Below are 15,471 nucleotides of genomic sequence, written 5' to 3' on the forward strand. Positions count from 1 at the left end.
TTGGACTTGGCTTCGCTCGCAATCTGCTTTTCATTGTCGCGTTTACGCTGGCGAATGAGAAGCTTTGATGGTACTGTTCGCGTGCCTCGTCAGTGCTGTTTTCCTTTAGCAAGTTGTATTTTCTGTTCTTTAAATTAATCGCCGGTCGAACTTGGGTAGTCATCCATGGTGGGCTTATGGCATTATTTGTTCTAGTCTTCATGGGAACAGTTGTTCTCTCTACCTCTAAGAGTTTGTTCTTGAAGCCGTTCCACGCGCCGCCCACAGGAGTGAGGTTCATGAGTTCCCAAGTTGTCTGGGTTAGCAGCTCACGAGCGAGATTAAAATTTGCTCTTTTGTAGTTTGGAATCTTGGACGTGTTTTCGGTGAGTTCGTGGTCTGTTCTGATCTTTAGGCGAATTAGGTGATGGTCGCAACCACTTAGTTTTTCGCCGACCTGACATTCACGTGTGAGATCGGAATCACTCACGAGTACTAGGTCTAATAAGTTATTTTCCCCTGTAGGTTGGGTAACAATCTGAGTTAGAAAAGTGTCCTCTAACATTTCGAGCAATCTGTTACCCTCCCGATCTCCAATCATCGTGTTCCAGTCAATGTTGGAACAGTTAAAGTCCCCGATAATGACTGATTGTTTGTTTTGTGTTATGGTGGGAATTTCCTCATACACAGCTGCGTCGTCCGCTGCTTGTTGCTTTGGAGGTCTGTAAACGGTTCCAATCGTTATTTTGTTGTGCTTGCTAGTCTCCAGTTCAACACATACAGTGTCATATTTCTCTGAGTCCCCTTTGGTTATTTTCACGGCCGGGTATTTGTTCTTGACGTATCATATAACACCTCCTCCTTTCTTGTGAAGTCTGTTTTTTGTAGAAACTTTCGTATCCTGGAATTGAGAATTCGGTCATTAGGTGGTCAGAGATGGCCCACGTTTCGGTGATGGCAATCACGTCCGGTCTTTCTACGTCAACGTAGGTAAGTAACTCATTCCGTTTAGGTATTAAGGTCCGCGCGTTGGTGTATTTTTATTTTTTTACAACAAAGGAGACAGTTCAAGGGCACACACAAAAAAAAACATTAATAAAAAAAGCCCGCTACTCGCTGCTCCCAAAAAAGAATCAAAAGAGGTGGCCGAAAGAAAGGTCAATTTCGGGAGGAGAGGTGTCCTGATACCCTCCTTTTGAAAGAGTTCAAGTCGTAGGCAGGAGGAAATACAGATGAAGGAAAATTGTTCCAGAGTTTACCATCGTGAGGGATGAAAGAGTGAAGATGCTGGTTAACTCTTGCATAAGGGGTTTAGACAGTATAGGGATGAGCATGAGTAGAAAGTCGTGTGCAGCGGGGCCGCGGGAGGGGGGGAGGCATGCAGTTAGCAAGTTCAGAAGAGCAGTCAGCGTGGAAATATCGATAGAAGATAGAAAGAGAGGCAACATCGCGGCGGAATTTAAGAGGTAGAAGACTATCAGTAGGAGGAGGAGAGCTGATGAGACGAAGAGCCTTAGGGTGGTATTGCTAGACGGAAGGTCGAGGACAAGTTACTTCCCATGAAGTCAAGTCGTTACTGAGAGTACTTGAAATGCCCGCCAAAATACTGGAACATGGTCGAGTGTCGAGGACACGGGTACCCCCGTGTCTTCGTCGAAATCGTGATTTAAATTGTTATCAGAATTTAGACTGAATGTAAAAAATACAATAAATTATAAAATAAATTTTCGGGAAAAAAATATCCTATTAGGCAGAACACTAGTGTTTCTCTGATAACAGTACCCGTTCCGCGTTTTACAAGAATAAGGCGTCGTGACGACAACAAGCTCCCCCCTCCGGCCTGGCGTCACGCGGGAGAGGAAGGCTGCCGCCATTACTACAATTCATCATCCATATACAGGTAAGACCAAGCGTATTTTCCCGGCTGTGAATGATTGTTTAGTGTTTTTAAAGTGGCAGGATACGTTAGGCGGGATAAGGCGTGTTTACAACTTGCTGGAAGGCTGACAGGAGGCTCGCCTTTCATCGCCATGCCGTAGCCCCAACAAAATGTATTATTACACCCGGGTGAGGGAGCTTGACAGGATGTATAATCTTATTATTCGTGCTTGGTAATACTAAGAGGTCTCCGTGGTCTAGTGGTCAGCGTGGCTGACTACTACTACGCGGCCCCGTGTCCGAATCATGACCCGAGGAGTCAGCGTGCTGCTCACCCAGCTGTTCATCCTCCCTCTCGGGCTGGTTGATAAATGGGTACCTGGGGAAACCTGGGGAAGGTAAACTGTGGTAACCCGGATGTCACACTGGCCCTGTGTCCCGGGGTGGTGGGCTCCCTCCTACCACAGGCACACGTGTTCATGCAACGGAGAACCCACGCGCAGCTCAGCTATAGCGTGTGCCCCAACTTTACCTTAACTTTGGTAATACTACAGTGAGCCTGACGCCAGTAAACCTCAATAAGTATGAATTGTGAATGCTATGAAATAGGTCAAGGAAGCAGCCTTCATTACTGAGCCTGCCCACCCCAGCATGGCCAATATTAATATTTCACACCATTATGGGGAATAATTACATTGGCCATCTAAGCTCAAGCTTATATTCAGACAGACCTTGATGCTTAAGTTCCACTTCAAATGAAAATAATCCTTGATGAGGGTGATGACACAAAAGATTAAATATAATTTTTATTACAGAAAAAGCAGCAATGGCAGCCTACAGACACCTGCTACGTAGAGTGGCTCACGTGGGACAATGGGAAGACCTGGCCATCAGGAGGAGAACCCGTTTGTTCAGGAGCCGTAGGGATCCCTTTGAAATGTACTCGGAAGAGGAGTTCACTCAACGCTTTCGGCTCTCCAAGCAAGTCACCCTGGATCTCTTATCAAAAATCCAGCACCTATTGCCAGATTCTACCAGGAAAAGAGGTAAGCTTAAAATATCAGAGGTCTGAAATATAAAAATGCCATTCTTTACAGGTACTTTAATCAGACCTGATCAAGCTGTGGCTAGCAAGATTAATGTACTGATGCTTAACTGCAACAGGAGCCGATTCAGGAAAAGAGTTTGCCGGAGGCCCGATTGTTGAAAAGTCCGATGAAATTGCCTACCACACAATTTGGAATGTTCTGCGAGTTTTGTTGTTATAGCCGCAGCGCACTTCTGAGCTAGTTTCCAGTATTCGCTCAGGACCATGGGGGGGCGGCCCCTGGGTCCCCCTTTAGATCTGCCAACGAACCACAACCATAAACAGGGACAGCCCTGATAGTTCTCAAATTATACGAGGTGCCAAAGTCACAGATCCATACCCTAGTTATTCTCAGCTATGTAAAAATATGTCTACATATATGTCTATGATTTTTTTGTCAAATTATCATTCTTAAGGAATAAATGTTTATTTCATATTTCCTAGCGATAGAGTTTAGGTCAAAGCAAACAATTCAGTTCAACATATCTTTTGACACACTTTTCTAACATGAGTTTCTGTTGTCAGCCATAATTTCTGTGGGAGCTAGGGGGCTACAGCCCCTCCAATGTTTTTCAATCAGCCTTAAAATGCCCCTAAAAGTGCCTATTTACAAAATATTCCCTCACCTGCACATCCTTGCTTCGATCGCTACCCTCTTCCCCCGCCCACCTCATGAAACTATGATGCCTTATAGACCCCTGCAAAAATCTGCAAAAATTATGGGCTTGGTTATTGATTGGTTGAAAAGTAGGATAAGGCAGTCATCCACATTCTCAGTGAAAGTAAGGTGAAGGTAGGGGCACATACTATAGTTGCACATGGCCTGAGTGCTGACCTCTGTCACATTAGCACTATAGCCTGTGGTGGATATGAACCCATTACCCCAAAAGAGAGGGCAGGTGTAACATCTGGGTTACCACAGGTTTCCACAGGTACCCATTAATTTGACAGGCACAAGAGGGAGAATGAACAGTTGGGTGAGGTGCACACCGACTGGGATTTGAACCTAGATCTGTGGATTTGTAGCTTGGCACGATAACCACATCACCATGGAGGTGCAGTCATCAGGAATTATTATTATTGCTATTGTTGTTATTATTATTATTATTATTATTATTATTATTATTATTATTATTATTATTATTATTATTATTATTATTATTTATTGTTATTATAATTATAATTATTTTCATTATTATTAATTAATTTATTATTATTATTATATATTTTTTTATAATTATATATAATTATTATTATTTTCATTATTATTAATTAATTTATTATTATTATTATTATTATTATTATTATTATTATTATTATTATTATTATTATTATTATTATTATTATTATTATTTACTGTTATAATTATTGTTATCTTCATTATTATTAATTAATTTATTACTATTATTATTAATATTATTATTATTATTATAAATATTATTATTATTATTATTATAATTATTATTATCATTATTATTATTATTATTATTATTATTATTATTATTATTATTATTATTATTATTATTATTATTATTATTATTATTATTATTATTATTATTATTATTATTATTATTATTATTATTTTTGTTATTATTATTAGCATTATTATTTTCATTATTATTATTATTATTATTAATATTATCATTATTATTATTATTAATATTATCATTATTATTATTATTAATATTATTATCAGCCTGTTTCCGGATGTCAGGAGTATACTGGGCCCTGGGAGAACCTTCTTTTCTCTTGTAGGTACACACCATCCCGAAACAAAACAGAAGTGTGTACCATTTATGTAGCTGTGGTCTCTTGTACCCCATTATGGTGGTCTCAATTACCCCATGTTATATAAAGATCAATACAAAGTAAACATTAACATTGATCACCTCCACATTGGCTGTATACTTACATAGGATGCCTGGCTACAGATCACAGAAATTGGACTTGGCTGAGGGACACGGCTTGTGTACAGCACACCTTAGCGTTACTGGGTCACATTCCTCGAATATACATACACAAATGAATAGGAATGAGGGGTACTTGTGGAATGAGTGAAAAGATGTGGTTTACATTTTCAGATCTTATGTACTTGAATGTCTACAAAACAGAAGTTAACAAAACAGTCCGACCTATTATTTTTTTTTGTTTAATTTTTAAAAGAAATTTCCTTAGCTGGTCTCAGTTGCCCCAGGTGGTCGCAATAGCCCCGTTCTATGGTGTGTGTGTATATATATATATATATATATATATATATATATATATATATATATATATATATATATATATATATATATATATATATATATATATATATATATATTCTGATAAATATTTCTTTCTTACAGGGCTTCCAATCCCACCACGTCTCCAGCTGCTGGTAACCCTCCGCTACTATGCCACTGGGAGCTTCCAGCTTGACATGGGGGATTGCTGTGACATGTCGCTGCCCAGTGTATCTACCTGTGTCAAGACTGTGACCAGTGCAATCTGCCAGCTAGCAGGGGACTACATAAAGTTCCCCAGTCCTGCTGAAGAACAGGATGTCATGCGACAATTTGCCGAGGTAGCTGCCATGCCCGGAGTTATTGGATGTGTAGATGGTGTACACATCCCAATCATCAGTCCAGGTGGAGAAGATGCAGAACTTTACCGCTGCAGGAAAGGCTTTTTTTCATTGAATATAATGGGGGTCTGCAACTCATCCATGCTCTTCACAAATCTGGTCGTGAACTGGCAAGGTAGTGCACATGATGCCCGCATCTTCAGTGAGTCTGTTTTGTGTGCTACTCTGGAGGGAGGGCAGTACAGAGGATACTTGTTGGGGGATTCGGGCTATGCCTGTAAAAGCTACCTTTAAACTCACATTCCAATTCCTCGTACAGTTAAGGAGAGGCATTACAATGCCTCTCACATCAAAACAAGGAACCTGATCGAGAGAACGTTCAGGATTTGGAAGAAAAGATTTGCTATTCTCTCAAAGCCAATGAGAACAGCACTCTCAACATCAAAAAAAATTGTGACTGCATGTGCCATCCTGCACAATATTGCAATCCTCAACAAACTCCCCATTGACATGCCAGAAGAAGAACTTGAGCCCATCAACATAGACATACTTGCAGATTATGATGTAGGCACTGGAAATGCTCGCAGAGCTTCCATTGTTGAGAGATTCTTTTAGATCTTCTGTGGATGTCAAAATGTACACCATTGAGTGCTGGCAATGGAACCCAGGCTTCTGGATAGGAGTCAGGGCAGCAAGCCAACCGAGCCATCGATGATTTAAAAGTTCTCCGTCTAGTCCAAGACCTACACTGCCCATGGTGCCTCACACAGCCTAACACACCAGAACATTTCCTGCTCCACTGCCCAAGATTCCACTCCTCCACACCAACCTCAAATTAAGCATCCCTAACCAGACTCAACATCCACAGGCCAACTTTACATAGAAGGCCTGCTGGGCAGCGACACCCTCAGCCCCAACACTGCCTTCCAAGCCCTCAAGTCTATGCAGACCTTCCTACAGAAGTCCTGGCAACTCAATAGGATCTAACCTCCCTGGTGACACATCGACAGAATAACAACATCCGCTAACATTTCCCACTGATGGGGCTCAGGAGGCAGTGGTCCCACAGCCTAACCAGCCCCATAAAACACCCCAGAAAAAGATGATCCCAGAGGCCACTTCTCTGGCACTGTATCTGACATCCTCGCCCCCACTGTGGATATGCAGGAAAGGTGACTTCGCCCACACTCATGGTGGCTGGAAATGCTTTTATTTAACCCACAGTAGCACATGCGGTGCTATATATTAGAGGAACTGCAATAACACATTGAAAATTCAGTAATCTACATGACAAAATTTTTCACTATTATTGCAGTTTTTCTAATGTAAATATATACTACAGGTGGCATTATGGGTTGACTAAAAGCGATTAAAAGCGTTTCCAGCTACCATGAGTGTGAGCGAGGTCACTTTTCCTTCATATCCACAGTAGGGGCCAGGTGTCAGGTATAGTGCTGCATAAGTGGCCCTTGGCATGGTGACCTCAGTAGCTCAGTTGGGTTGATTTATACACAGATAGCCCAGGTTTGATCTTTTTTTTCCCAGCCTATAGTGCTTTTAGGCTTTCTTGAGAGACCTGGATGGTAGTCGGCCCTAGCCCGTCATGATGCAGGCAAGTGTTTTATAGTGGCGCCGTCTTTTCTTGGTGTGGTGGTTGGTCACAGTGGTGTACATTTTGAGATCTTTATTGTAGTTTCTCTAATAATAAGTTATGTCTGTTCAGAAAATGAAAATAGCTTGTAAGATTTTGCATAAATATTTTCCGATCAAAATTTACAGTCTCTTTAATTTGTTCATTTCCTGCCTGAAGCCTATACGTACATAATCATGATATAAATAAATGAACAAAATATTTATCAAACATCACTGAATATAATGTATTTCCTACTACAACTACTACTACTAACACTAGTTAATGTTGGCAATATATGCTAAAATGCTGATGATACAGAGATTGGCAGAGTAATTGAGTCGGATCGGGTCGCTAGTATTCTCCAGGATGAACTAGACAGATTGCGTGAATGGGCAGGGAAGTGGCAGATGGAGTTCAATGTCTGGAAGTGCAAAGAATGGGCTAATCACTCTGACGTAATATTCTTGATGTATAAATAAAAACCCACACTGGCAGACGATAGTTATATTTTAACTAAACAGTTTCGGTGGACACTGCCACCATCTTCAGTGGTGTAAAGAAAGACCACTGAAGATGGTGGCTGTGTTTTTTTTTATAAATCTTGAAGTGCAGTACTCTGAGTGTATATGGGAACAACCCTCATAATTATTGGTTAAATGACACTGCCCTAAGAAGATCAAGGTGTGAGAGGAATTCAGGGATCTTGATGACCTCTGATCTCCATCTAAGAGCACAATGCATTCATCCTAGATATTGTGCAAATAGGGTATTGGGATTCATTTCAAGGAGAGTAAGCAACAAGTGCTGATGTCATCAAGCTATATTTAGCATTAGTTAGATCTTATCATGATAATGTGTTTTTTCTGGTCACCTTCATAATTGTAGAATGGGTATCAAAATGTTAGAATTGGTACAGTGGAGGATGACAAAGATGATTTACGGGTTCAAAAACTTGACATATGAGGAGACTCGAACAGTTAATTAAACTTGCATTTTCTAGAGAGGCAAAGGGTGCAAGGAGACTTGATCGAAGTTTATAAATGGATGAAGGGCTTTAATAAGGGTATATTTATAAGGTTCTGATGGTAAGAGAGATGGGTAGGACATGTAATAATGGGTTTAAATTTGATAAATTCAGATTCCACAGGGTCATAGGCAAAAATACTTTACCAACAAGAGAATGAGTGGAACAGGCCTGGCCTTCATGTTATGAGAGTCAATAAGATGAACACATTAATAAAATGTTTAGATAAATTCATAGGTAGTGATGTTGGGGGGAGCTTACATGCTAACGGTGAAGAAGACTGGTGGTGGCCCTCCTCAATCACCTCCCAAGCTTTCCGAAGAACACGAGGCCGTTGCCTCCATGATTTCTGGAGAACTCAGTATGGGCGAGTGTGTCCTTGACACTCTTACAATACAAGATGGGCATGCAGTTGATGAGGCAGGCAATCCCATCATGGATGTTACTCTCCGGCATTCCCCAAACTGTCCAAAAATTTGGCTTTGCAGGTGTCTGCTGCCTCACGGATATGATGCCAAGTCTCCGTGAAGACATCTAGCTGCCGCTGCAACACCTCCCTGTGAAACTGGTACAGTTTCATCTGTTGTTCGTGCTCCTCTTTGGTCTGTTGAAGAAGGAGTTGGATGATACTTATCCTGCTGCTTCCGACAGGACTGGTACTCTTCATCAAATTTCCTCCTCTGCCGTGGGGCAGCAGAAGAGGAGGCCACATTACATGTAAATGTAGTTAGTGATGGTGCAGTGGATGCAGAGGATGAAGCTTCTGGCTGGAAAGATGTAGAAGCACTAGGAGGTGCAGGTGCTTCAGCACATTCAGCGGCAGAAGTAGCAGAGGGGACCTCTGTCGGTGGCAGTTTTCCACTCACAGCTGTGAAATAATACAATGCATTATCAGTCATACTTATACATGAAAGATGATGTGACTCGGGAAATTTCTTCCTTCAATAACAATGTTAGCTTCTTTTCTTATAATACTTGAAAAAACACTACCCCATCAATAAAAGGCACCAGAGGAATTTGATATCTATTGCATTTATAGTTATTTAAATTTAATCCTAGACTGGGCCCCCTCAGAGCTTGTTCCCAGAAATGAGTAACTTATCTATCTATATCTATATCTATCTATCTATCTATCTATCTATATCTGTATATCTATATATCTATATCTATCTATATCTATATCTATCTATCTATCTATCTATATATCTATATATATATCTATATCTATATATCTATCTATCTATATATATATATATATATATATATATATATATATATATATATCTATATATATATATAAATTTCTCTCTCTCTCTCTCTCTCTCTCTCTCTCTCTCTCTCTCTCTCTCTCTCTCTCTCTCTCTCTCTCTCTCTCTCTCTCTCTCTCTCTCTCTCTCTATATATATATATATATATATATATATATATATATATATATATATATATATATATATATATATATATATATATTTTTTTTGCATATCTTTTAACCTAAACCAGTGTATGAAAAAGTGAAAACTGATGATGAGAATAACAATGATAGTATTTATATGCAGCACCAGAACAAGAATGCAGAAAGCTGGATAATATAATGTGATATACTTTCAAGCAATGATTAACTTACTGAAAGTAACATCCATGATGGGAGTGCCTGCCTCATCCACTGGATGCCCATCTTGAATGGCAAGAGTGTCAAAGACATCCTCGCCCATGTTGAGTTCTCCAGAGATCATGGAGGCAACAGTCTCATGTTCTTCTGTAAACTTGGGAGGTGATGGAGGAGGGGCACCACCAGTCCTCTTCACCTTCAGCTTGTAGGCTCTCTCTTCCTTTTTCACACTGCAATGAAACATGATTTTAATAACAATAATATATCAAAGGCATACTGAATTGTAAACCCTTTAACAATACACCTCTGCAATGCAGTGGTTCGAGTCCCTAACAATGAATCTGCGGGCCTGGGCAGTCGGCATGCAGCCACCCAGCCGTTCATCCTTCCTTTCACCCGGGTACCTGGGGCCACCAGGGAAAGTAAACTGTGGTAACCCAGATGTTACACTGGTACTGTATCTGGTTTATGGGTTGTCTCATGACAGGCTCAAAGGATCAATGGGATGGAGATGAGCACTGCCACCACCCGCAGCTATAGCGTGTGCTCCCAACAACCTTTTCCTTTACCTTTTTTTACCCTTTGACCAAATATAGTAAAGAGCATTGGAAACAACTTGTTGTACCAAAATTGATATTAGTGTTGCAGATTTAATATTCTAGTGCCTATTAATATTAATAGTGTTTGCATTAAAGATACATTGCTATTCAATTAGGTTGATAACATGGGATTATTTTAGTTTGAATATAGCTCTTAACTAACAAAGCAAGAATTAATGGGTTACTATTTGATCAGCAATGGTATAATATTATCATATGTAAGAGCTACACCTGCTCTATGCTTATTGCTATTCTACCAGTAATTCTTTCTTTTTGCCTTACAAATAACATGTAATAACAATGAAAAATAACTATAGCCTATTTTAATGCATTATGATTATTTTGGATCTGGAGAACACATTATTAGTGTAATCTGTGTCTCAAAAGGTGAAAAGTTGATCATTTTAATCATCACCCAAACACTGGAGTGGATAGGTATTTATCAAAGGGGGGCACATCTGAGTATGGGAGGGCACTAGACAAGTGAAGCTCCGCGGCATTCTGATGCCACACAGAATGTTACAAGGGCACATTCTAAGATCATATTAATGGTGGGTATAAAGGCATGGTCGATGGGGTGAAGTATGATAATTCTCAGGGGGGAGGGAGGGGCATGTGACCCCAGTTGCTTCGCAACCGCACGCTGAGGTGGAAGCATTTTCCCCGTGACCCCGTGATGCAAGAACTATATGGTAATTCACAGTAAGAGCATTTATTATTTTATTGCTAAATTGTGGCAGCGACGCCGCGCTGTCTGTGCTGGTGGTGTTTTGAATCTCCCTCACAATACATGTTCCAACACTATTCACCACCCCATAGTAACTTTATTCTGATGGAATGTCCACCGACACCTCCTACATAATGCAACCACATACTCATAAGTGAAACATGCTGCCTGTCACCAGAACAGTGTGAATTGTCTTGCCTAGTTGGCTGTTACAACCACTAAGTTAAAGCGAGAATAATATATACCAAACTATACTACCAATACATATTATAATAGCGGTTATTTTTTTAGATACGATGGCAAAATATAATTGTTTAGTCGGTCATCATATGAAACTGGCAATATAATTAAGCAAGCTGTATAGTATTTGCCTTTATCTTTCCAATGATATGCCGAATATTTGCTACAATGCATAGTTACAGAGGTGTGGAGGTGAAAATAGAACTCACCTCCCCTGCCCGACAGCGCACAGGGGTCATGACGCGTTGCGCACTGAAAGGAGGACCTAAGAAGCGATACAAAGCGATACTGGTCAAAACGGTGACTATAAACAACGTTAAATCAATGCACCTCATTTACTTACTTCAATTTGATGCGGTTGAAACTTTTTTTCAATTGTTGAACTGATCGTGGCTCCAGATCAGGGTGCATGGCGTTGAAGTTTTTGGCGATCTCATCCCACGCCAAGTTCTTCTTGTGCTGGACCGCAGTGCTGGTTGACCTATCTTGAAGGACAGGCCTTTCCTCCACTAGCTGCACCAGGACTCTCCTCTGCCTTGACGAAAGTGGTGCAGCGCGGTCCATTGTCGATCAGCTTCCGTGCGCGCGCGTTGTTGTGATGGCGGAATATGCATTCATATCGGCACTCTGCATTATCTTTGTCATTTTCTTTTTTTCATAATTGTTTAATTTGAATTTGTATCTTAAATGCTATTATTTTTAAAAGAGTACTTCCTTATAATTTCTTATATGTATGACTGCTGAAATCAAAGTTTATGCACTGCACCTCGTCTTCTTCCATTAATTACGGCTATATCTAGCTTTTCTGTTTTGTTTATCTCTAAATTTATAATTTTCTCTTAATGTAGTCCCGATATGAAACATGATTTTTGAAAAAAACGGGAAATCGGGCCGGTGCGTGGCCAGCTGATGCCGATCAGGCTTACCAACACCAGATGCAGCCAGATGCAGCGGGGCTGCTGGCAGGCTGGTCTCTCAATACGGTCGAGGACGAAGTAACTTTGCCTACCTACATGGTCGAGCGACAGGAAAGGACGCTAGCCTTCGCGTCTAACAATACCACCCTAAGTGTGTGTTGGATTTACAGATATAGTAGCTTATAATATTTATATCATCCCGGCTCTCCCTTTTGTACTGTGCTCAATAATATTAAGAATTATTCGTTTGAAGCAGCATAGTTGAGGTTGACCGTAGACTCATTTTACATTATTCACCCCTACAATATTCGTTTTCTTTGTTGTTGTTTAGTAGAAAATGGGCTTTCGATGGTAGGCTATGAAGATAAGTGAGAAATAATACCACTAATAATTATACCATACCACAACCCCTACAACCCATCAACCACCACTATAACTACCACCACACTAAATACCACCTTCTTTAACCCACTGTTCCTTACCTCACAACCCTTACTACCACTATACTACCACCACAACCACAACCACCCACTGAGACCAATATATAACTATCACTACCTTCTTTAGCCTACTGCTCCACTCCTCACACCACTAACCACCCACACCCACCTACTACCACTTCCACTACTACCACAACCACTACCACACACACGCCTAAGATCACTACAACCATCACCACCCTCTATATAGCATACGATTAACTAACTAACTAACTAATTAACCCCGCCACTACTGATACTACCACCACCACAACCACTCACCCACTTAATTACCACCTCTACAACTACCACATACCCTCTTTAATTAAGGGTGCGGCCACACTACACGCGGTTTGCTGGGAGGGTAGAGGGTAGCGGGCACAGAGTTAAATATATGAAGGAAGGAAGATATGAGAAGTAAGGAGAAAATAAGAAGAAATGTGAAGAAACACACACACACACACACACACACACACACACACACACATATATATACACACACACACACACACACACACACACACACACACACACACACACACATCGCCCTCGGCTCTAACACTGTTCCTCTCGCCACTACAGGAAGAGACTGTCAAGCTCTGCGCGACTTCCGTCAAGGCCAGGCGTCTGTAGGAATCGAGTACGTGGAGGCGTTCAGGGGACTTCGTGAGACGACCGCCGCCGCCACCACCACCACGACTACTCCTACACCTACCACCACTTCTACTACTCCACCCACCATCACCACCTCCACCACCACCACTACTCCACCCACCACCACCACAACTACTCCACCCACCACCACGTCTACTACTCCACCCACCACCACTACTCCCCCCACCACCACTTCTACTACTCCACAAAACACCACTTCTACTACTCAACCCACAACCACTTCTACTACTCCACCACCACTTCTACTCCACCCACCACCACCACTTCTACTACTCCACCCACCACTACTACTCACTCCACCACCACTTCTACTACTCCACCCACCACCACTTCTACTACTCCACCCACCACCTGTCTACTCACCACCACTTCTACTACTCCACCCACCACCACTTCTACTACTACTCCACCCACCACCACTTACTACTCCACCCACCACCACCACTACTCCTACCACCACTCTACTACTCCACCCACCACCACTTCTACTACTCCACCCACCACCACCACTACTCCACCCACCACCACTACTACTCACTACTACCCACCACCACCACTACTGCACCCACCACCACCACCACCACCCACCACCACCCACCACCACACCACCACCACTATCACTGCAACTTTACCCCTACAATAACAACTAGCACCACCACAACCTTAGCAACCCCACCATCGACACCACCACAGACACGACCTCTCTTGACCCCCCACGACTACAAGTGATGACTATTGGACGACTACAGAGGACGATGACTCAGTGGTGACCCTTCCTGACGGTGACAACAACAGCATCTTGGGCCTGTCCATGTTTGAGTTCATCGTCGTCCTTCTCTCCTCCTTCCTCCTCCTCCTCGTCCTCTTCACTTGCTTCCTCATGCTGATTTTCAAGAGGAAGAGGAGGATCTACGTCAGAGTGAGTTCTTCTGTACTTTGGTTCCTCTTGAAGACTTTGAGGTTCATGGCTTTTGGAGTGTAGCAAAATCCTTCGTAGCATTCATGAAGTCAGTCATTTTTCATCAATTAGAAACTTTACTTACATTTCCCTCAGTTTTCAAGAGGAAGATCTACGGCAGAGTTTGTTTTTACTTCACTTACTCCTAAAGACTTTGTGGTCCATGTTTTTTTGGAGTGTATATAAAGATTTTCCGTAATATTCACAGAAGCCAGTCAGTCAGTTCGTCAATAATAACAAACTTTCCTTTTCAGTAGTCAGTGTTTCCGTAACGATATGATTTTGAGGTTCATGTTTTTTGAGTTGTCTAAAGATCTTCCGTACCATTCATGAAAGCCACCTAGTCATTTCATCAATAATAACAACCTTTCCTCTTCTTATCGTTATCACTATTCCGGTAGCGACATGGTTACTCTAGTGTTCTGAGCCTCAAAAGCCGCTGTTGTGAGAGTTGGTAATCCTCCTATGCCAACACTTCCTTTACGTGTGTTCAGAAAGCAATCACATCCCTTTTCTTTTCCCGTAGCGACATGGTTACTCTAGTGTCCTAAGCCTCAAAAAACACTGTTATGAGAGTTGGTAATCCTCCTATGCCAACACCTCCTTCACGTATGTTCAGAAAGCAATCACATCCTCTTCTTTTGGCACCCAGTTTTCCTCATTTCCAGGTTGTCACATAGAGTTGCCAGTCCTGCACCAACACTACTGGCAGGTCTGTTCAGAAAGCAATCACAACCCTTTTCTTTTGGCACCCAGTTTTCCTAATTTCCATGTTTTCACATAGAGTTGCCAGTCCTGCACCAACACTTCTGTCACGTATGTTCATAAAGCAATCAGATCCCTTTTCATTCTCTAACCAGTTTTCCTCACTCCTCCAGGTTGTCCCTTACACACCACGCGCAGCTCCTATGAAATTCCCTCACACCTTTGCCTCAAGTAATACCCACGTCGGAGCTCATCCCGAGGCCAATACTACGGCATACCTCACTTAGCAACGACAGGAAGCCTCGGTCCGTCAGCTGGGAGTACGGTGGAGAGCCCGGCGGAGGGAGGTGGGACGCAGGCAACCACAACCCAACACCCCAACGGCACTACATCAC

The 15,471-nt window shown here is 41.8% G+C and overlaps 1 protein-coding gene and 1 long non-coding RNA gene across 2 annotated transcripts in view; one reads left to right on the forward strand and one right to left on the reverse strand.

Moving 5' to 3' along the window:
- Positions 1 to 1,141: 1,141 nt before the first annotated feature.
- Positions 1,142 to 5,784, forward strand: LOC126989831 (uncharacterized). Its single transcript, XR_007743738.1, has 3 exons — positions 1,142 to 1,879; positions 2,673 to 2,903; positions 5,293 to 5,784. It is a non-coding gene; the product is annotated as an uncharacterized LOC126989831 (long non-coding RNA).
- A 1,597-nt stretch (positions 5,785 to 7,381) lies between these two features.
- The window catches only part of LOC126989829 (uncharacterized), a 44,405-nt gene continuing 36,315 nt past the window's right edge, over positions 7,382 to 15,471 (reverse strand). The window contains exon 4 of the transcript XR_007743737.1: positions 7,382 to 7,564. The gene's annotated coding sequence lies outside the window, so the exon portion shown is untranslated. The remainder of the gene's footprint in view (positions 7,565 to 15,471) is intronic.

The sequence above is a fragment of the Eriocheir sinensis genome, unplaced genomic scaffold (genome assembly GCF_024679095.1).
Source record: "Eriocheir sinensis breed Jianghai 21 unplaced genomic scaffold, ASM2467909v1 Scaffold132, whole genome shotgun sequence".
NCBI lineage: Eukaryota > Metazoa > Arthropoda > Malacostraca > Decapoda > Varunidae > Eriocheir > Eriocheir sinensis.